This window comes from Equus asinus, chromosome 3 (assembly GCF_041296235.1).
Source record: "Equus asinus isolate D_3611 breed Donkey chromosome 3, EquAss-T2T_v2, whole genome shotgun sequence".
Classification (NCBI taxonomy): Eukaryota; Metazoa; Chordata; class Mammalia; order Perissodactyla; family Equidae; genus Equus; species Equus asinus.
Window position 1 is genome coordinate 6,838,831 of NC_091792.1, and position 23,167 is coordinate 6,861,997.

At 41.1% G+C, this 23,167-nt stretch overlaps 1 protein-coding gene across 1 annotated transcript in view; it reads right to left on the reverse strand.

The window, feature by feature from the left end:
* Positions 1-16,877: 16,877 nt before the first annotated feature.
* LOC139044912 (uncharacterized) overlaps positions 16,878-23,167 on the reverse strand; it is a 51,653-nt gene continuing 45,363 nt past the window's right edge. The window contains exons 6-7 of the mRNA XM_070506456.1: positions 21,076-21,256; positions 16,878-18,400 (exon numbers count right to left, since the gene is read on the reverse strand). The gene's annotated coding sequence lies outside the window, so the exon portion shown is untranslated. The remainder of the gene's footprint in view (positions 18,401-21,075; positions 21,257-23,167) is intronic.

Consider the following 23,167-nt stretch of genomic DNA (forward strand, 5'->3'; position numbering starts at 1 on the left):
CCACAGTTATGTCTACAATATGTAAAGAATCCAGTGGAAAGTAAAAAATTAGGTCAACTGTCCAGATAGTTGGCCCTACATGAATAAGAACCCTGGGACTGCATATTCTTGGGTAACATATGTATATCCGAGATTAGAATCCAAGCATTTTGCCTTCGTTATGTTTTCTCTAACTGATTTCCATGACATTTCTCATGAAATGTTGCTCTCTTTGGTATGTAAGTTCAGTGAAAGAAGAATCTGTCTGTCTGGTTCACAGCTGTATCCCAGCCTCAAAACAGTGCCTGCCCCACATTATGTTCTCAATACATATTTATTGAATTAATGAAGAAAAGTGATTCCTCTGAATATACTTTAGATGTGGTCTTTTACTCTCATGTTCACAAAAACCTTTGAGAATCTGATAAAAGCAATAAGCACTCTCTTCCAAAGATGCATATATAATTATGCATACAATTTCAAGGGCTTCCTGGACTCTGCCACTCATGTTTATGGACCAGAGGTTAAGAAGCTCTGCTCTAAAAAGAACATTCAGACCAACTTCAGAATTGGGAAATTGAGATGGTCACTTGCAAGCATTATTTTGGCCTGCACTGCTTCAGCTCTTATTGTCTCAGATTCTAGTCTGAGAAGAGCTGGATTTATTGAGGTTAAAATGAAAACTAATGGGAAAAAAATCAGTTCTCCTTGAAAGTCATACTAAACGTGAAAAAAATATATAAGAACAACACAGGAAAAAAACGATTAATCTGAGAACGTAGACCATTCAGTCTACTGTTGTCGCCTTCTGTTCTTCACAGGAATGAGCCCAAAGGGGTCACAATGATCAGCAGCCTGAAAAGAATGAGAGTCATCAGGTCCCAGGGCCCTAAAGAAAGCACTGCTGGGATTTTGCCCTCGTCCTGCCAGAAGGGCCAAGTCAGTGCACAGATGCTTACCCATCAGGCAATAATTCTACTGCTCAAAATGCCTTGACACCAAGGCAGTCTCTGAGCTCCACGCTCTGAAACTCACGACATCAGTAGTTGCACAACTTCTCTTTTCTGTGCCTTAGGTTTTGCAACTTATCCTTACTTAGATCTTTGTTGTAGAATCTAAGAATATTCCAATTGTCCTCTCCTAGGGCATTTCTATGAGCCGACCTGGTGTTGACTCATAGCCTTGGGACTTACCCAGCTGAAATTCGAAACAGGTCCCTGTACAGAGAGGCCAAGGAGAGACTGAAGAAAGAGGTAGACCACTCCAGATTGGTAGGTGGCAGGTTTAATAAGCAAAGGAACTTACAAGGTTCGACTTGGGTGGCAGCAAGACGAGTAGATCTCCACACCCACCCACCAGAAGCTTAAAAATTCACATAGAGACCTTAACAGGGCTCAGTCACACATACAGTCCAGAAGTCCTCCACAACGCATTACTCTCTCAAGGCTGCATCCTTGAAGGGGCTGCTCGCATGGCAATGGTAGGCAGAATATACATTTGCCCAGGTCCAGCTCTCAGGTTAACCTCTGTCACATCCTCTCAATTACCTCCTCCAATACCTGGCCATAGCCCATGACAGCCATCTCCTTTAATTCAATTGAACCGTTACTTACTGATACCCTCTATGTCCCAGACTCTCCACTGAACATTGTGGGGATGGGAAAAAAATGGCCCAGCAATTCTACACCTACGAATGTACTTGAGAGAATTAAAAACATATGCTTACACAAAAATTTGCTCATAGTAGTATTATTCAAAATAGCCAAAAAGTAGAAACAACCCAAATGTCCATCAACTGATGAATGGCTAAACAAAATGTCATATATTTATACAATAGAATATTTTTTCAGCCATAAAGAGGAAAAAAGTATTGACACACGCAACAACATGAATGAATCTTGAAAACATTATGCTAAGTGAAAGAAGCCAAACACAGAAGACCACATATTGCTTGATAAAATTTACATGAAATGTCTAAAATGGGCAAATCCATAGAGAGAGAAAATAGGTTAGTGTTTGCCAAAAAATATGGGAAGGGAAGAATTGGGACTAACTACTAATAAGTACAGGATTGGGGGGAGGAGGAATGAGATAGTGGGGAACTAGATAGTGGTGATGGTTGCATAATTTAGTAAATATACTAAAACCAACTGAAATGTACACTTGAAAATAGTGAAATTTATGTTGTGTGAAGTATATCTCAATTTTAAAAGATGCTATTAAAAAAATCAGAGGGCCAACTCCACGACCAAGTGGTGAAGTTCACACGCTGTGCTTTGGGGGCCCAGGGTTTCACTGGTTCAGATCTGGGGCGCGGACCTAGCACTGCTCATCAAGCCATGCTGAGGTAGCATCCCACATAGGAGAACTAGAAGGATCCGCAACTAGAATACACAACTATGTACTGGGGGGCTTTGGGGAGAAGGAGAAGAAGAAGAAGAAGAAAAGATTGGCAACAGGTGTTAGCTCAGTGCCAATCTTTAAGAAAAAAAAAATCAAGCCAGTCAACATCTTTGGTGAGGACAGTTATTGGGAAGGCGCACACAGGGTGTTGGGGGAGTTGGGAGCATTTTATTTCTTGATTTGCATGGTGATTACACAGGCATTTGCTTTAAAATAATTTATTAAGCCATGTATTTATGTTTTATGCACAATTCTGAAAGTATATTTCACGATAGAAAATTTTTTTGTGTTTTTGAGGAAGATTAGCCCTGAGCTAACATCTGCTGCCAACCCTCCTCTTTTTGCTGAGGAAGACTGGCCCTGAGCTAACATCCGTGCCCATCTTCCTCTACTTTATATGTGGGACACCTACCACAGCATGGCTTGCTGAGTGGTGCCATGTCTGCACCCGGGATTCGAACCAGTGACCCTGGGCCACCAAAGCAGAACATGTGAACTTAACTGCTGTGCCACTGGGCTGGCCCACGATAGAAATTTTTAAGAGAAAGAAAGTAGGAGATAGTAAACTAATATCTGTTGTTTCCATAAAGAAATTAAAGTAACAAAATTAACATAGAATTTCATTCTTTGGAAATGAGATAAATGATATATATTTAAGACTGTGAATTTTTACACATACTATATGTATTAGTATCATTGCTTATATTTCAGATTGGCAACTTCAGAGATGTGCCTTGTTGGAGAAGGGACTATTTAAAACTGAAGTAAAAGTAGAGAAATAAAGATCATACAACAACAGGCAACACTAATCTTAAAAATTTACAAACAATAAAAAAGGTAATTATACCCTTCCATAACAAGAGAAAATATGACAAGTGGCTAAATCAAAAGTTTTGTGGACTTTGCAAAAAATCATCACAGAACTAGTTAGGGTTTTGTTTGAAAAATAAACACAAAAATTTCTCTGTACTATATTCAGCTTGTATTGTTTGCCCACTCACTACTCTTTTCTCCTTCTTCTTTTCCTCTTCCTCGTCTTCCTTTTGTCGTTTCATACTAAATAGGTGCAAAAAAGGAAGCAGAATAAAGCTGAATAAAGAGAAAAAGAATAAAGAATTCTAAGGGGGAAAAAATCTCTCAACTTCACTATTTCATGACATGTAGAAATGGGTGCGATTCATAAAAGGCTCTTATGATTACTTTAAATATTCTGGAAGAGAAACTGCATAAAGGAAGACTTAGGAATACCGCCTCTCTCTCTGCAGAGAGAGTTTTACACGATGAAATTCCAGCACACGATCAGCAGCAGTAGAACTGGTAGTAATAACTTCTATTACTTGATAGGCTCTAAACCTTCCTCTAAGTGGCCCACCATTCCTAGGAATGTGCGAAAAAAATCCTTCCCACTAAGATCCTCCTCCCTACCAAAAAGGAAACCAAGAAAAAAGCATCCTTTAAATCCAAACTCATTCCCTTAGCCAGTAATGCAGTTTAACGCATCAATGCATTGGAAGTTAGAAATATGCCAGGCTTGGTCCACACAGAACATCATCTTTTATCTGTCAGCTACTGATAGTAATAGAACTGCAAAAGAAGGAAGAGGAAATCACTCCTTTTACTCCTACATGGTAACAAAAAGCTAAAACGTAGTTCGATGGTGACCCACAGAACATAGACCTCTTACTCTATCTCACAGCACATGCAAAACTACATTTTTACTTGGTCATTACTTCCTGATCTACTTAGTTCTGTAGTTAATTCCCAAAGTCCTATATGTTCAAAAATTGGTTTTTGTGTTTATTCTCTTAAGTGGGTACAATAGGTTTTATTCACTGCAGCTAGAATTTTAAAAAAAAGAAATGTCTGATCATTGTACTTACCTGCATAAAATTCTTCAATATCTGCATATTATTCGGGGGACAAGAGGCTAAATACTGGACACGACCCTCAAGGCCCTTCATGATTTGGTCCCAACCTCCTGTCCAGCCTCATTGCTGACCACCATCCCCTTTCATAGCTGAGACGTGGCTCCAAAACTTGCTTCCAATTCGTTCTATTCAACCATCAGATATGCGGTTGCCTCTGTCTGAAATATTGTTCTCCCTCCGCCTTTGCATCGTCCACTCTCTTTTACACCTGGTACTCATCATTCAAGTCTCAGTTTAAATGTCTCTCCCACAGGGACAGGGTTACATCCTCATACTCCTCTCTCACAGTACTCCGTGCTTCTCCCTCGTAGCCCTTAGCACAGTGGAAGTTAACTATTTGTGCGAGGGTTTGTCTAACTCCTCTTACCCCTACTAGATTGTAAGCGCCATGAAAACAGCAAGCATAAATGGCTGAGTTGCTATTGTATTCCAGCATCTAACCTGGTACCCGATAAATAAATGAATAAATGCATGGATGAGTAGAATTTCATATTTTTATCCCCTTAAGTTAAAATGCAAGAAATTTTATGATGAATTTAAATGCCAAATAAGATGCCTGATATACTTAACCTAGGACACTGCCAGGTTCCATAAATATTTATTGCTTAATAAATATTGAATGATATTATTATAAGTCAATACCTGGCCATAAAGTCATAAAAGATTTACTATAAATTGATACTATTCTTACTCTCTCCTGAGATATTCCTATTGAATTTCCATAAATAAGAGGAAAACTGAAATGGAAGTTCTCCAGTTTAATATCTGTGGCATTTAATCAAAACCTAATCCTGTAGCAATGAAACCAGTATGCCCCACATCACTGGTTTGGCAGGCAGGTTTGGTCACATCTTGTATTTTTCCTCTGAATCACTCTCTCCCCACCTTCCTTGGTAAGAGATAGAGATACTAGAAGGTCCATTCTCTCTCCCTTGAGACCTGCCCTTTTCCTCTCTAAGCCCAGAGGCTTACTCACTCTGAATGCCTGGCGGATGGAGAAAACCAGAAGGGCTCCTTGACCCAGCACGGCTGTTGTTTCTTTTACTGCCACAAGATGTCACTGTTAAAAACAGGTCTTCACAATCTTATGGATGCGTGTCTTCTGCAATCTGCCCCAAAATCCTTGCCAGCGCTAGTCCCTGCATAACTCCACACTTGCATGTAAATTCATGGCTGTTTAATTTCCTACCCAGATGCTCAGTGTTTTTTCCCAAAGCATGACATCTAGGCAAAGTGGCTCAGACTAGACGAGTTTACAGCTTCAGCTACGTGCTATACCATAACCAGCTCCATCGTGACCTGCAAATCAGGCGCCCTCCGTTCAAACATATCTCTTTGATATATTTTGTTCATTCACACTCTCTGAAAACTCACATGAAGTTTTTTCATAAAAGAGCATAATTTCCAGTGTCTCTTGAATAATATTGCAATACTGAGCTCATACCCAACGCAGTGACAACCTTCTGGAGCTGCGTTGCAGGTATCTCCTTCCGCCTCCTTCTCCTCAGATTACACCGGGTGAGCCCTTGACTACAGTTTTCCCCCACTCCTCATTCTTTGATGTTGGCTGTTACCTGCCCATGGGGCACTGAATTCGTGATGTCTGTTCTGGGCTCTGATGGTTATCCAAGGTCAACATTCTGGATGTCCCCCTGTATGCACAAGTTTCTCTATGTGGACCTGTGGGTCCTTACCTTCAATTAGATGTCAGTCAAGGCCTCTTTTGTCCATCAGAGAGACCTCTGGGACCTTTCCTCCCAGAAGACTCATTGACCCTCAATCATCTGGTAACAAGCTTTGCAGGCAAGGCCAGCTACACTATTTGCAAAATGAAAACGTAGGACCTCTTGTTCAAAAAGCAGGAAAAAAGTGTCACTAAAAATATTACAATATATAACTTTTTCCTTTCTTCCATGGTCCCTCTGTCTCAGAGGGTCATGGTGGTTTTTATTTGCTACTTAATGGCATTCTCCCTTGGGCATGGGGATACTGTAGGGCAAGTGCAGCCCTTCACAGGTGCCCAGGGGCCCCTCCTGCTACTCTGCACTTGCGACCTACCAGCTGCTGGGATTTGTCTCCCCGCAGCCATCAGGTGCCTTGCCACAGCCAGCGGCAAGGAAGCCATCTCCCCTTTCCATGGCCACACTCCCCCAACCTGTGTGGACAAGCAGCCACCAAGGGATTTCAATTCCCTATGCCAGGATGCATCCAGTACCTGGATGGGAGGTGGGCAAAGGACTCTCCCCCGCCAACTCACCTGCCAAATATACCATGGAGTTGCCAACCCGGGGTGGAGACCGCCACCACTTACCTTGCCTGAGATGCTACAGGGCACACACGGACCCTGAGCCTCCCATATTTGTTCCCAGGCCACCACTAGGTGCAAAGGGCAGTGGCAGAAGGCTGTCCACCCCACCCATCACACACCTCCTCCCCGCCAGCCCAACTTGATTGCTACCTCAAGCAGAGGGCAGCAGCAGTCACCGGGTACAGGCAGGGAGGGGGAGGCTGGGTGTGGCCAGGGCATGAGGGAGACAGGAGCAGAGAGGCGGGAGCCCATCTTGGGGAAGCGGGAGGAGGAGGGACCAGGAATGAGTCCAGACTCAGCCCCCGGCACATGCTCCATCATCCCACCAGACTTCATTTACAAAATACAGATTCTAAGATGAAATTATTGAAATTTCATAACAACAACTACAGAGCATGGAGCCCCAAGTGTGGGTCCCTTCTGAGCAGGGGATCCTGTGTGACTGCACTGGTCCCACGCCTATGAAGCCAGCCCTGCCAGCAGACTGTGGAATATGGAGAGAAGGATCTTCATTAAGCCACAAAAAGTTCTATTACCCTTTTCTCCAGGGCCACAGGTACCTACTCTCTTTACATTTCATAGCCTCAAGGGGTACTCAAGTGACTCTTGTCCAAAGAAAAAAGTCTGTTTCCCGGTGATTTACTGTGTCCACCTAGGCATAGAGGTGACCAGCAGCTTCTTATCAAAAAAAAAAAAAAACAAAAAAACCGTTTTAATTTAAATTCTGTATCACCAAGCCCCATGGGTAGTGTGAAAGATGGCACAAGTGGAACCATATTAAAAAAGAGCCAGAGCAGCCATTTCAGAGGAATTGCCTTGCACACCTTGTTTTCTTTATCTCCCAAACTGAACCAAAGTGCCAACATTCCAAGAAGTCCATAAGGACAAGAATATCCTTATAAGGATATTTTTTTGTAAGGACTGATAAAAATAGACTCTGCTGATGACTGAATTGCTAATCAATCAATAAATTACAAATCTAGCCTTTTGCCTGATAACTGAATCTCAAGCCACCCAATAAAGTACAACCCTAGCCTTACCTCATGTGGCACCAATGAACTCTTCTTTAATACAACGCGCCTCCTCTTTCCTTCCTTTTTCCCATAAAAACCCTAAGCCCTTCTCCTGTGTCTCCCAAGTTGCAATTCTAATTGCCCAAATAAATAGCTACTGCTTAAATTATAGTGATTTTTCCTCAGTGGACATTAGGAAAAGCAAACTGTAAGAAATTCAAACTCTTCAAAGAGAGTGATTAAATCATTAGTAAGATAAAATAACAACAACAACAATAATGATAAAGGTATAGACAACTTCCCCATCAATGGTGTGTCACCAGAAGAAAGGATTCCACAAGCACATATGTGTTCATTCAGATGTGTTTTAACTGGATTTGGTAGAAAAGAGGACTAATATAAATGCTTATTTTTTCAAGTGTCAGAAGAGAAAAAGATAATAAACACGATGTGACATTGTGGTTAATAATAAGAAATATATATTTCTTTGCCTGTTTCTGGCACAGAGCTCCTAGAATACTTGGAATTTCCTAAGTGATAAGAGCGGAGAGATAAAGGTGTCTTAATATTCATAACAAACCCCTTTCAACCACACCTGATTTTATGCTAATGAAGTGACTTTTGGAAAGAAACTAAGGATGGGGGCTGGTTGCCAGGAGAACAAACCATGTGGTGAGAGGGTTGGAACTTTCAGATCCATCTCCAGATCTCTGAGGGGCTAGCAGTTGAGTTCAATACCAATGGCCAATGGTTTAGTCAATCGTGCCTATGTAATGAAGCCTCCATAAAAACCTAAAAAGACAGGGTTCAGGGAGATTCCAAGGTGATGAACCAGGGCTCTTCCACATGCCACCGTGCTGGGCCCCAAACTCCATAGGAACAGAAACTCCTTTGTTCGAGATCTTACCCTATGTATCTCTTCACCTGGCTATTGATTTGTGTCATTTGATATCCTTTGTAACAAACTGGTAATTAAATGAGTCACCTAGTTTCCTGAGTTCTGTGAGCCATTCTAGCAAATCAGTCAAACCCAAGGAGGAGGTCGTGGGAGCCTCTGATTTATAGCCAGTCGGTCAAAAACCCAGGGTAATAACCTGGGCTTCTGATTGGCATCTGAAGTAGAGGACCATCTTAAGGGGCTAAGCCCTTAACCTGTGGAATCTGATGCAGTCTCCGAGTAGATAGCCTCAGAATTGAGTTGAATTCTAGGACACCCAGCTGGTATCAGAGAATTGCTTGGTGGTGTGGGGAAAATCCCCCACCACATATTGTAATGGGTGTCCAGAATCATTACATGGCATGTTTTATTATGAGATGTTATCAAATCATATTGGCCAAAGTCTTCTGAAGATCACCAAATAACAAATATTAAAAACAATCAGGCTATAGCCTAATAAGGAGGCTCAGCTTTTCCTTTTTGGTTAAACGGGCTGATAAAGAGCAAAGAGAATTAGTTCTCTTTCTTTGCCTCACCTCTTTTCTCTTTCCATCTATGTACATTATATTGTGAGTATCTCTGAACTTTACTACTTTTTCCCTTTTTTCTACATTATTTTAGCATGTTTGATATTAAGCATATTTGACTACGTCCCTGATTCATAACTGTATAATTTGAACTTAGTGCTCTGTTAATGTCAACACTGACATTATTACAGTTTCAATAAGCATATTTCATGCTATAGTATATGTCGGTCACTGGTTCAGGCTATGGCAATAAGGACACTAGAGAAACAAAAAAGTATATTAGTTTTTTTTTTTCTTTTTTTAAAGATTTTATTTTTTCCTTTTTCTCCCCAAAGCGCCCCAGTACATAGTTGTATATTCTTCGTTGTGGGTCCTTCTAGTTGTGGCATGTGGGACGCCGCCTCAGCGTGGCTTGACGAGCAGTGCCATGTCCGCGCCCAGGATTCGAACCAACGAAACACTGGGCCGCCTGCAGTAGAGCGTGCGAACTTAACCACTCGGCCACGGGGCCAGCCCCACAAAAAAGTATATTAGTTTTATATGGGATAAATCACTATGCAAACATTCAATTTTATTTTATGGCTTGTTTATTACTTCATAATTCCCTTCCAAAATGTTAATGGTTCTAATTTTGACATATGAATGCAACATGCAATACACAAATAGTTTTGTGTGGCTGTTTCAATAATGAGAAAAGTGAAATTAAATGAAAGTAAAAGGGAAAATTTTGCCATCTACTACTTTGAAGGATTATTATCCTATTAGTATGTTTAATCTAATTAGTGCATATCTATGTGATTCTCTGCCTCTATCTTGCTTTTTCAACTTTGAGGGAAAAATTCATTTTAAAATCTTAGCTTCCAGGGGCTCCAGTGTACTTCAGTAACTCTGTCTGACCTCCTTAATTCCAATGGCTTCAATACACTTGAGTAAATCTCTCTCATGGCCCCTCTTTTAACCTTGTCTTCAACTCTAACACTTTACCCAAAAATATCTCTCTCTACCTGCAAGTTTCTGTCATGCCAGGTCTCTCATTCCCACACCCCACCTTTAGACTTGGACTATGTGTCATTGACTCTGCCATTGATCCATCCTGGCCTCATGTCCTTCCCTGTTTAAATGGGACACTATGGTTTACCATTTGATGTGTCATTTCTCTCCAATAACTTTGGCTCTCTAGACCTTGAGTCCAGTTTCACAGAAACTTCAACACAAGTTATCAACTTTTTTGTTGGTCTTTGGTCTTCTCACTCATGTATTCACTTAGCTTTCACCTTGAGCTTCCCATCTAACCCTAACCTCCTCATTCTTAGCAGATGGTCTTGCCTTAAAGGCCTCTGCAAACCTAGTTAAGTCTCAACCATCTTCCTCCCTTTGTCCGTGCTCAGAGAAGAGGTGTGCCTCCTTTCCTTCACAATTCTCTACCTTCTTCGTCACCTCACGCCTCCACAACCTTCCACTTCCTTGGAGACCTTGCTCCAACTATTTCTCTCTACCTCTCCTGTATGTCCAATCTCTCTCTCTCTCTCTCTACGAGGTCCTTCCTCTCAGACTGTAAGCATGCCCAACTTTTATCCATATTTTAAAACAGCAAAACGAAAAAACGTCTTCTTCTGATCTCATGGTAGCAGAAACTTTTCCCTATCTAATACAAGGGTTTACATTTCACATGACATTCTCCCTACCTTGCCCTCATCCCACCTCTCTTCATCTCATTAAATCCAACTCATCTTCTGGGTGTATCATTTCATTGGGGAAATCATTCTTGCTGCCTGAGCCTCATCAACTTCCTTTGTCAAACACTTTCAATAAACTGTGTTCCCTTCCTTCAGAGAATTATCCCGTTTTGTAATTACATATAATTTAGCATGATTCATTTATTAATTTTCCTCCCCACTGCTCTTCAAGCTTTGGGACAGCAGGCACCACATCTTTTTTTTGTCAACATTGTCCCTCCAATGTATTACACAGATCCTAGAATGTATTTGGTGTTCAATAAGTGTTTGTAAATGAATGGATATGTTCATTTATTGTTTATCCTGGATCCCTCTTTTGAAAGCATATTATAGCTCTTCCATCCAGAAAAAGAAATATGAGTCCTTCAGGAAAAATAAAACACTTAATTTTTCCTTCATATTAGTGATGCTAAAAAAGGAGAGAGCATGTGTAGAGAGAAAAAAGACATTGGCTTGGGAATTGGGAAGCCAGTTCTCTGCCACTGTGGAGATCCCTGTACATGGTGGGAAATAAACTGGACTTTCTTGAAGCTTCTTTCTTCCTCTGAAATCATCTAATTTTCAGGTTATTGCCCATTAAAGCAATTAATGGGCTATTCCAAAAAGGAAACTTTGAGAAATTTGTTTTATATATCAACAAATATTTTGAAATTCCTTCCATTTATTGAGCACCTATGTAACAAATGTTAATTTGGCTTATTGACTTGTTTTAAAACAATATACTATGTAACAGGTCATACAACCATAGTGACCTGCATTCCTGAATAAAACTGCTTTAATATGCCACAGAAAAAAGTTTTCTTTACCAGAAGGAATCTTAGCCAGCCCAACTTCAATTACACATTGAAACTAGGACTTCAATGCCACTTAATTTGTCTGATGAAAAGATGATGAATGTGGTGTAAAAATATGAGATAGTGTGTCCATTTCTAGCGGGAAATTTTAACAATCTATTAATAATCAATTTTCCATGGATTTTCCATTTGTCTTTTTCCCAGAAGATATGGTTTGGGTTTTTTCCCACAGAGGTTTAAAAATTCATCTTTTTCAGGACTCTTCTATTCCTACAATGCATCTTCCATCAAACTATTTGCCTTGGATTTGTCTAAAATAAAGGATTAAAAAATAAAAAACTAACAAAAAAAATGTTTATTGAGTTTACCAAAATGAAGCTCCCATCAAAGAAAATGTATCCCTCTCCTTCTATTACGTATTTATTTGTTTGTTTACAAATACCAAGTACAAGTATTGGCTGGCCCTCCAATATTTCTACCACAGAACAAACTTAAGTTGAATTCCTAAGGCAGGTTTCACCTGGTATTCCTACTTCTAGAGACACCACCATGTGGAAAGATGCTCTAAACTGATAATAATGTAAACCTGAAGGAAAACGTTTGGCTGAACATATTAGCTGGACTTTAGACAAAGTGTTCAATTATGCTTTGTGAGAGTACTGCCACTAAGCCAAAAAAGACAGAGTGCTTTTTTTAAGTTCTCGTAAGAAATTGTGTTAGGTCCCAGAGGCCTGATATTTACTAAGGTTTCCTAATGACATTTAGCAACGATGCTGATGTTAAGAAAGGAGACATACCTCAGCAAAATATTTAGGCTCTAAATATTTAGAGAATTAAAGAGATTGTAAACGGCTATTAAGACAAAGAGATGCATAGCTAAGGAAATAGAAAATGAAACAGGAGCTGTTAATGTTTTTCATAACATTTATGCAAAGAATGTGGTTTATAAGTATGATGTATGAATAGACTTGTCTTCAAAGACACATTGTGGTGAAGCCAACATCAAAATAAGCTCAGAATGCTGGAGCAAACCCTTTCTAGTGGTAGCCATACAACATTAACCTACAAACAAAGGTACTAACCTCAATATGCCTTGGGACTTAGACTATGTCAAACGAGAGATTTCTTTGAAGATTAAAACCAGGCAGCATTCACCACTCTAGCTGATGCTCAAAACTAATATTGAGTATGGTGGTTCCTCAAGGAACTAAACATAGAATTACCATCTGATTCAGTAATCCCACTTCTGAGTATATACCCAAAGGAACTGAAAACAAGGACTCAAGCAAATATTTGTACCCCAGTGTTCATGGCAGCATTATTCACAATAGCCAAAAGGTAGAGAGAACCCAAATATCCATCAACAGATGCATGGATAAAACCAAAAATGTAGTATACACATACAATGGAATATTACTCAGCCTTAAAAGGGAATGAAATTCCAACATGTGCTACGATATGGATGAACATTAAAGACACTATGCTAAATGAAACAAGCCAGTCACAAAAGGACAAATATTATATGATTCCATTTATATGTGGTACCTAGAATAATTGAATTCATAGAGACAGAAAGCAGAACTGTAGTTTCCAGGGACTGGGAGAGGGGAAAATGGGGAGTGGTTGTTTAGTGGGTATGGAGTTTCAATTTGGGAAGATGAAAAAGTTCTCGAGATGGATGGCAGTGATGGTTGCAGAAAAACATGAGCGTACTTAATGTCATTGAACCCTATACTTTAAAATTATTAAAATGGGGGCCGGCCCAGTGGCCAAGTGGTTAAGTTCATGCACTCTGCTTCAGCAGCCCAGGGTTTGGATCCTGGGTGTGGACATGGCACCACTCATTAAGCCATGCTGAGGCGGCGTCGCACATGCCACAACTAGAAGGACCCACAACTAAAATATGCAACTATGTATTGGGGGGATTTGGGGAGAAAAAGCAGAAAAAATTATTAAAATGATAAATTTTATGTATATTTTATAATTTTCAAAAATCTTATAAAAGAAAGATGCTAACCATATAAAATTTAGAAAATTCCGATAAACAGAAAGTTCTCATAATTTTACGATGCTTATGACTACTGTTAACATTGTAGCGGGGGAGACCCTATGCTGATGATTATGCTGAATGTGACACGACTGTTCACATCCCTCAAGAAAAAAAAGCAGAACAGGTTAAGCAAAATCAAGTTGAAAGGACTTTTGTTTTTTATGATTGCAATTTGTTTTTTAAAGATTGGCCCAAGCTAACATCTGTTGCCAATCTTTTTTTCTCTTTCTTCTCCCCAATCCCCCCAGTACATAGTTGTGTATTCTAGTTGTAGGTCCTTCTAGTTCTGCTATGTGGGACGCCGCCTCAGCATGGCCTGATGAGCAGTGCCATGTCCGCACCCAGGATGTGAACTGGTGAACCCTGGGCTGCTGAAGTGGAGGGCACGAACTCAACCACTCAGCCACGGGGCTGGCCCCCTGAAAGAACTCTTAAAACTCTTATCTTATACATATTTTTTTAAAAACCAGAGTTCCAGAAGGGTTGAAGAACTTCCTCCAACTTCATAGAACACAAAATATATCTTGACTCTTAGCTAATGCTCATTAATACTAAATATCTATTTTACAAATATTTTATTTTACCTAGGAAAAAGCTCATTGAGTCCTAAACAAATTAAGCCTATCCATGAACACCTTGCTGAACAGATATTAATAGCACCAGGCTATAGCACTTTAATAATCAGCAGATAGAAGGAGGTGGAGAGGACGGTTTAATGACAGCAGAGCTTCTATTAGGGATACAAGTACCAGAAATGATGTATATTTGAGTCAAACATATGGTTACTGCTTGTGTTTCCAACTCTTTTTTTTTCCCCATATATGTAGATTACTCCTTATCATATGGTTTCTCAAAAGGCTGAAAGTTAATCTCCAGTGTGGAAAGGGAAACTGATTAAGACAGCACTGAGAACATGCCCTGTGGCTGTTACTCAGGTCTTCAAGTGAGCTCACTGCAATAAGAGGGAAAGAATCCACTTGATCTAGAATATGGCCCCTGGAAATTCACCTTGACCTGAACTCTAAGTAAATATATATACATGCTTTGTATGTGCACCATTCAAAGTTGAGGTTTATTAAGACTGTGTTTCTATTACCCACATGCTGAAAAGAAGAGTTTGCGGTTTTTTAAGTACACACACCTGCATTACACACCTCGCAAACTCACCCCAACTTGTTGCTTGTTGTGTGGAAAGTCCCATTCACATTTCACACCCCAGAGAAAGGCTAAGTAATTTGATACTTAAAAACAAAACAAAAAATCATGGTGACACTTCTTGGTAAGGTCCCAACATTATTATGGTATGAGACAAGCCCGTAGTAACTTATCTGGAAAAGGAACAAGCCCTCCTCTTCTCAGTGATCCTGGACCTCATTTGTGACTGGGTTTCCTCCTTCCCTGAATGTTTGTTTCCCGTGATCCTAGAGGAGCAATGATTCATCTCCTCAAAGACGAAATTTTCAGGGTATGTATTATTTGAGATTTGGCTGACTCAAAAACAAAGGAATTTTTTATTGTTCTTCCTTTGATTTCTGTTTTATTCAGAGGTTCCTGAGCATGGACTTTATCACCTCCTATGACTTGTATATGCTTTTCCTCAGGAAGGAATGCCTGTCCTAAAACACCACTTTCCCAGGGGGCAATATTTGTCCTTCAAGTCCAAGTTAATAAAGAATCTCCTCTGAGAAGCTTTTCAGGCTCCTCATTCCCATTTCTCATTGAATTAATCACACACACCTCTGTGTTATTGGGATCTCTCGACATACGACATCCATTGTTCCACTCACATTATTACACGTCCATTATTGTTCCACTAAATTGCCATGTTCTCAGATTCATAGGGGAGATAAATGTGTACTCTCCTACTAGACTATTGCTTTCCTTCCAGGGAGAGAATTTTTTTTCTCTGTATTATCTGCACCTTCAATAGTGTCAAGTACTAATAGATTAGGCCTGGCCACTAAAAATAACTTCCTGCCAATCTTCTACCGTTTATTTCTTCTCTTGTCTGCTAGCTAGATTCATCAGATCCAGTAGAGGAATCCAAGACTTTAGAAAATGGCAGAGTGGGGCTGGCCCGTGGCTGAGTGGTTGGGTTTGTGCACTCTGCTTCAGCAGCCCAGGGTTCACCAGTTTGGGTGCTGGGTGCAGATCTAGCACCGCTCATCAAGCCATGCTGAGGTGGCATCCCACATAGAAGAACTTACAGTTGGGATATACAACTATGTACTGGGGGGCTTTGGGGAGAAAAAAAAAAAGAGGAAGATTGGCAACAGATGTTAGCTCAGGGCCAATCTTAAGGAAAAAAAAAGACTTTGAAAGACAAAGAAAATGGCAGAGCCACCAGATAACAAAAGCCTAGATCCTCAAGTCACCACTTGGAGGAGAACTGGAATACTCAAGTAGAACTACTGTGTGAGCAAGAAATAATTTTATATGGTTGTAAGCTCCTAATAATTTTGAAGCTTTTATTCAGCGGTTTGCCTACCCTGATTAATACATTTCTAGAATTGTAATTTTGATACTGAAACCAGGGGCCAACTTGCTTTAACTATACTCAGTTAGCTGTCTGTTTGCAGAAGTACTTAGATAATGCCTTACTAAAACCCACCCTATAGATAACATCCGTGATGCCTGGGTCACCATAGTAACCAGTGCTTGACTTTTTTAAGAACTGAGATTTGATTCCTTGCCCAGTTTGGGCTGGTTAAGACCGCTGATTGATCAACTGGGCCTGTGTAGTTGACCCACAGGTGAACTTTTGAAGTCCAGGAGCTGAAAATTCCTCCCTAAGATCATGGTAACACTGCCATTTTGTAAACATGCATCCTATGAAGAGCCATGAAGCTTGACTAGGCTTGCACAGATCATCAATTACCTCACTTCTCTTTACCTCCAATCATCTGTCTCCACACTTCAGACTGCCCTGCCCTTCACCCCATAAATTTTGCCCCAAACCCCGGATTGGGGAGACAGATTTGAGGGAATTTCCTCCTGTCTCCTTGCAGATCAATCTCGCAAAAAAGCTGTATTCTTTTCTCAAAAGCTGATGCCATAATAATTGGCTTTTTTATGCACGTCGGGTAGGAGAACCCCATCTTTGTGTGGTAATAATATCTTTTTTTTTTGGATTTTCAAAAGCTATACGTACAATATAGAAATTTAAGGATAAGAATAAAGAAGAAAAATAATACTCACCACTCAGAGATAAACAGTTTTATTTTTGTTATATATCTCCCAGTGTTCTTTTTGGGGGAGTGGGGGCTGGGGCGGAGGGAGGTAGACGTAGTAGAGAGAATAAACAGACGTTATTTAAAAGATGGAAGCAGAAGTTTTCTTAGACAAGAGAACTATCTTTTGTTCCTTAATGGATTATTTCATTGTGTAGTGATGGGTCCCAGGACATAGTATGGAAAGCAGAAGAATGACAAAATTAGATTGCTTTGCAATAAGTAAAAGGATTTTGAAATTCCATGGACAATGTAGGAGCCTAAGAGAAGAGTGAAGGAGCCAGGAGCAGGAGTAAGCAAAGACTGGTGAGAAAGAGAAAGGTTCCATCAAGATCAGAGAAGGCTAGGACCTGGGAGAGCAATGCCATTGAGAAGTTCCCAGTGTTGGGAATTCCTGAGGGACAAGAACAAGACTGTAAAACATGCAGTTTTACATTGTTGCCATGATGAGTCCCACTAGCCTGTGATGCAAACCCCTTGCCATCATACCCCTGCATGTTTGATGACGTCTCATCTATGTGAGTGCCTATGAATTGTGTTTTAAGCAAATCAAGGGAAATGGCAAGAAGTGAGACATAATAGAAATTACAACCTCAGAGGAAGAGATGACTAAGCACAAGACCCCTTCATCCTAAAGAATGTCATGTACATTTTCCCAATCTTTAATGTCTCTGAAAATAGGCTTTTTAATAGCTGATGCCATTCCAGTGTATGACCGCACCATCACTTACTGAACCTTTGGCTGTTTGGTGCATTTAAACTGCTCCCAGTTCCCCACTGTTAAGCAGAATTCCTCAACAAATATCCTCTTATATAAAATTAGAGCCCAGATCCATTGTCTCCTGGTTTAGCCAACGCTCCTTCTGTTGTGATGAACAAAAAGCCACTCAAATCTGTGTAAGTAGAGAAGTGCAACTTAATATAAGGATCCAGGATTACTGCACCAAACCCACAACCTCATGTAATTGGCCTCATGAGGAACTGATATGTGGGGGTTGTAAAATCACGAGAAATTGCTGTCTCAGTTGCTTCCGTTGACTTGAAAAGCCTCAAACCGAATTTCTTCAGGAATAGCCAAAAGAATTGCAATTTGGGATGTGCATGCTGTGGCAAACCATAGGCAAATCCAACAAACAAGGAAGGCAAGCTGCCTTTAGAGAGAAAAAGGAGAGTAGGGAGGGGGCTTCTAAAAGAAAGTCCATTGGGGGAAAGTAACAGTTCCCAGCAGCAATGGCTTCTCATTGGCTGAGCTGCTGTGTTCCTCTTTGGCTGGGCTGTTGCCAGGTGGGGAGAGAAGTCTTCATTCAGTAGTAAAATAGTTTTACTTCCTGTCCAAGATGCAAGCCCTGGGTTTCTTCCTGTTTGTTGTAATTGACCATATGTGGTAGGTCATGAGACCTCCCCTTACAGGCCTTCTCGACTCCAATTTAGTTATGATTTCTTTTATAGTTCCACACTTCTTTCAGAGGACACCCATTTTTGTTCATTTCTGCCTCTATATGAGTGTAGGAGAGACAAAATTACAATTGATACTCACATTAAATAAATTTTAAAAGATACACAGTAGGTTCTTATAGCAATCTCCAACTCCTTCTAAGAAAGTGCTAGATTTCCTATAACTACTTTCCTCATGTGTCCTATGTCCTACACTTACATCAGTTTTTCTCACGTATATTCTTAGTCCATGTGTTTGCGAGGAGGGGCCTCCTTCTCACCTCAGGGTCACATTCAATCTTATTTGTTCACTGTTTCTAAACTCTGGAAATGGCTACTTAGTCCTTCGACCTAGTCTGTCTCACTTGAGTGCCCTGTCCTTATGGAATGGCCACTACCTTCTCTCTGCGAAAGAAGCCTTCTTCACTGTGAGGCGTGGGGCAGGGGTTTGTGTCTTCTCCATAATCCCAGTCATCTTCTCCTGCCCTGTGGCCACATCAGGACCTAAAGTCTGACAGACTCCTGACTTCATCCCTGCCCACGATTATGGTTTCTCTGTTCTGTTTGTGGTGTGTGGAGGTGTTTATCTTGTTTCTGAGTTGGCCAGGTCCTTTCAGATATCTCCTTATAAAGATTATCGATGGTGGCTCTTTGTTTGAAGCAGAGAGGTTGTATCAGAGCCCAGAAGTCCTCTCTACCTAATTCATCTCTTTCTTGTACCTATTGACGTTCTCTCCTCCTCAAGGACTCTGACATGGAGGTCTTCCCCCAGAGTCCAGAGAAGGAGGGTACAGGCTGGGCAGATACCACAAAAGACGTATCTACACATCCTTAGGATAAATTCCTAGAAGAGGAATTTCTGTCTCAAAGATGCGGCACTTACAGCTTTCGATATATATTGTAAAATTGCCCTCCAGAATGGCTAAATCAAGTAATGTTTCTACCGGCAGTATGAGGGAGTAGCCAACACTAGGTATTCTCAGGAGCTGTGATTAATAATTGGTATTTATACAACATGACCTCTGATGAGGTCGAAGTCCTGCACTACCTTCCCCTTTCATCTTGGTCAGACTTCAGGGAAGCAACACTGAGATCATAGCTTGGCACTTTCTGGATGCCAATCACAGAGTTCTCTTCCTGTCATCCATATCTTTGGACTACCTTCATGTTCTTGCATAAATGCAACTGGGCATATGAGATATATAATCTTGTGATTTATAGTAAGAAATATGTATTCGATCTTTGTCCCTGTTTCTGAAACAGAGCTCCTAAAACTCTTGGAATTTCCTAAATGATAAGTGCCATAAAGATGTGTTGATATTCCCAACAAACCCCCTTTAACCACACCTGAGTTTATATTGATGAGATGACTTTTGGAAAGTGCCTAAGGATGGGGGCTGGCTGCCTGCAGAACCAACCATGTGATTAGAGGGTTGGAACTTTCAGTTCCACCTCCCTCACCTCTGGGGAGGGAAGAAGGGCTGGAGGTTGAATCAATTGCCAAAGGCTACTGATTTAATCAATCATGCCTGTGTAATGAAATCTCCATAAAAACCCAAAAGGACAGGGTTTGGAGAGCTTCGAAGTTGGTGAGCCCATAGAGATTTAGAGAGTGTGGCACCCTGGCTCCCACGTACTTGCCTTATGTTTCTATCCTATCTGGCTGTTCCTTGAGTTACACCCTGTTCTAATAACTGGTAATATAGCAAGTAAAATGTTTCTCTGAGCTCCGTGAGCCGCCCTAGCAAATTAATCGAACCCAAGGAGGGTGTCATGGGTCTACAGCTGGTCGGTCAGAAGCACAGGAGACAACCCGGACTTGCGATTAGCATCTGAAGTGGGGAGGGTGAAAAGTCCTGTGGGACTGAGCCCTTAACTCGTAGGATCTGACACTATCTCTAGGTATGTAGTGTCAGAACTGACTTAACTGCTCGGTGGTGTTGGAAAGAACACGTACTGTAGGATACCTAGTTACTATTACATAGAATCTGTGGACTAAGCATTAACAGTTTAGTACAAATTTTACCAGAATATCTGAGGCTAGATCCAGGTCACATAACTTTGCAAAGTCCCATATAGGCATGTATTTATAAATTTTTATTATTGATAACTTCTAGACTAACCATTATGGGCTTAAAAGAAATATTATTAGAATACCCAATATCAAATTCAGGTGACACAGATTTCTAAAGGTAATGTTTACAACCATCCAAAGCAATTATGCTATAAATTTAGGAGATTGAATTTGGGGTATAAGAGACTGGTAGACTCCCACTGACATTTCCCCTAACCTGACGGACCTCCTCTAGATGGGGATGGCCAGCAACCCACACACTTGTCCATAAAGAATAGGGAAGCGATGCTCACTGAGCATACCCAGCCTGATATCTCCTGTTTTTTTCTGAGAATGTGTTTTTTGCATTCTTCTCAATAAATTAGAATTTTATAAGAATTAGGGTCAAAGGGCTCACTTCCACCAAGCCCCTATGGGACAACTATAGTACTTTTACACACATTGTCTCATCAAATCCTCATAATAACACTGGAGTTCTTCCCATTTCACAAATGAGAAAACTAAGAGTATTTACCTTACAAAGCTAACTGACATAAACTGTGAAGTTTGTTGTTTCTGCCCTCAGGCTCAACTTCCCTGTTTGTGATATTTGCATCTGGATTTTGTTTTGCAGCAAGTTCTCCTCAATCCGTGGAATGCAAGTAGCATGGACTCCACATTACCTTTGGGGGTGTCCATGTGACCCAGCATGGGTGATTCTGCTGTCTTCTGGTCACAGAGAATGGTTCAGGGAAGGACACTATTAGAAGAGAATGGCTTCTTCCTCACTCTTGATATTTCCCTTATGTTTTAAGGATACTCAAATATTGTAATTGTTACCAGCACATTGGGTTCTTGTCCTCCCTGAAGATGGAAATCAAGAGAGACAGCAAGCAAGAGTGAGATAATAGAAAGTTTATCAGCTTGTGCACAAGGGAGCCAATCACAGAAAGGGGAGAAGAGAGAGAGAGGCGAGTGGCTCCCCAAAGAGCCACACTGCGGGGATTTTTATCAGGCTGGGGCAGGGGATGTGTCTTCTGTCACGGCATGTAGAGATGGGGTTATGCTTGTGTCTGCGTTGTTCAACACGCCACCTCATGTGGCACATTGTCATTAGCATACTAGCTCTCCACCCCTGGGAGTGATTTTTACTATGTTAATGGGGCTAGGGTCACCTTCAGTGGACTCCTGGGTGCTAGGGTGCATGTGCAAGCCCAGGAAAGTCCAGAGGCTGTGGAATGTGGGATCTTGGTGGTCTCTGTCTGATTCTCCTAGGCTGCTGATTGGTTAGGGCCAATCTTGTTAGGGCCTTATCTTGTTAGACCTGGGGCCTTGCAGATGGCCTTGTCTCCTTAGGCTGATTCCTGTCTCATAACGAGCATTCTTTTTCCCCATTCCTCCCTCAGCCCAAGGAGAGGTGGAGAGATTTATATGATTGTTACACTTGGGAAGACAAGACTGGGCATGTTCACCTCAGCAACTCCAGGTGTTCTCTGGAGAGCTAGGTCTATGAGAGCACAGAGCCTGTGTTGCTCCCCCAGGACAGGCTGAGCCTTTACAGAAGAAGGAAGGGCTGCAGGAAAGACTTGGGTCAATCTACTGTTGTCATGACCTGGTAGCTAATCTACAATATTCTCAGGTTCAGTTTAGTAAATCTATTTGCTCTCACACTAAGATAATCCTCTAAATTATCTTTCAGCAGCAATAAGAGTGACATTTGGTTTCTCTGCCTTGTTGGGCCACACAGGTACATGACTCAATCAGAGCCAATCCCCAAGCTTTTACAGGAGTGAGGGGCAGAAGGAGAGGGAGGCACACTCTTTTCCCCTGGACTTGAATGGGGGGAGGATGTGAGCCTGTACGTGCCAGAGAAAGTCAGAGCTAAGTCAAGGACAGAAGCCAGGTCCTGCCAACATCTGGTGAGTTCCTGAAACCAGTTATTCCTGAAGACAACTCTACAATTTAGATTTCTAGATTAATGATCCAATAAATTCCTTTTTTTGCTTAAGCTGATATGAGTTGGATTTTCAGTCACTTCCAAGAGAGAGTCCATACACAGGAATTAGCAAAAATTAAGTGAGAAGGGATAGGATAAATGCCGTTGGAGTTTGGAGAAGAAAGTTCAGACCAAGATGACCTTCCCAGAGAAGCTCTTAGTTTGGATCAGTTAAAGACACAAACACTGATCACTATTACATGCTAAGATATAGAAATGAATACAACAAATTTTCTATCCTCAAGCTATTTACTGTGGGGGGAGAAGGACATGTAAAAGATTATTTCCATGCAAGGTGACAGGTTCAACAGCAGAGCCATACTCTCAGTGTGCCGTGTGAGTGCACAAGAAGAGCATATCATCCCTGGAGCTGGAGTGGAGATTTTTCAGAAGCTGACACCTGAACTGTTTCCTGAAAGGTGAATAGAAGTTAGCTGTGTTAAGATGGCAGGAAAAGGCTTTCCAGAAAGAGGGAAAGGAAGTTGCTTAGGCAGAAAAGTATAAATAATATGATGTTGGGAGAGGGAGAGGTGCTGGCCTAGGCTTGTTGGACCTTGAAGGACAAGGAGGAAGATGGAAGCACATGATCACCTATCTGGAGCTTCTGATTCACACAAGGAAGGAACTGGAGACACTGGAAAGATAGGTTGTCAGCAGACTTTACAGGACCCAAAACGCCAAGAGGGGCAATAAAACTTGACCCTACAGGTGATGAGATGGAACTGAAGCAGAGCTTTTAGCAGAGAATTACATGACAAAAGCAATGCCTCAGAAAAAAT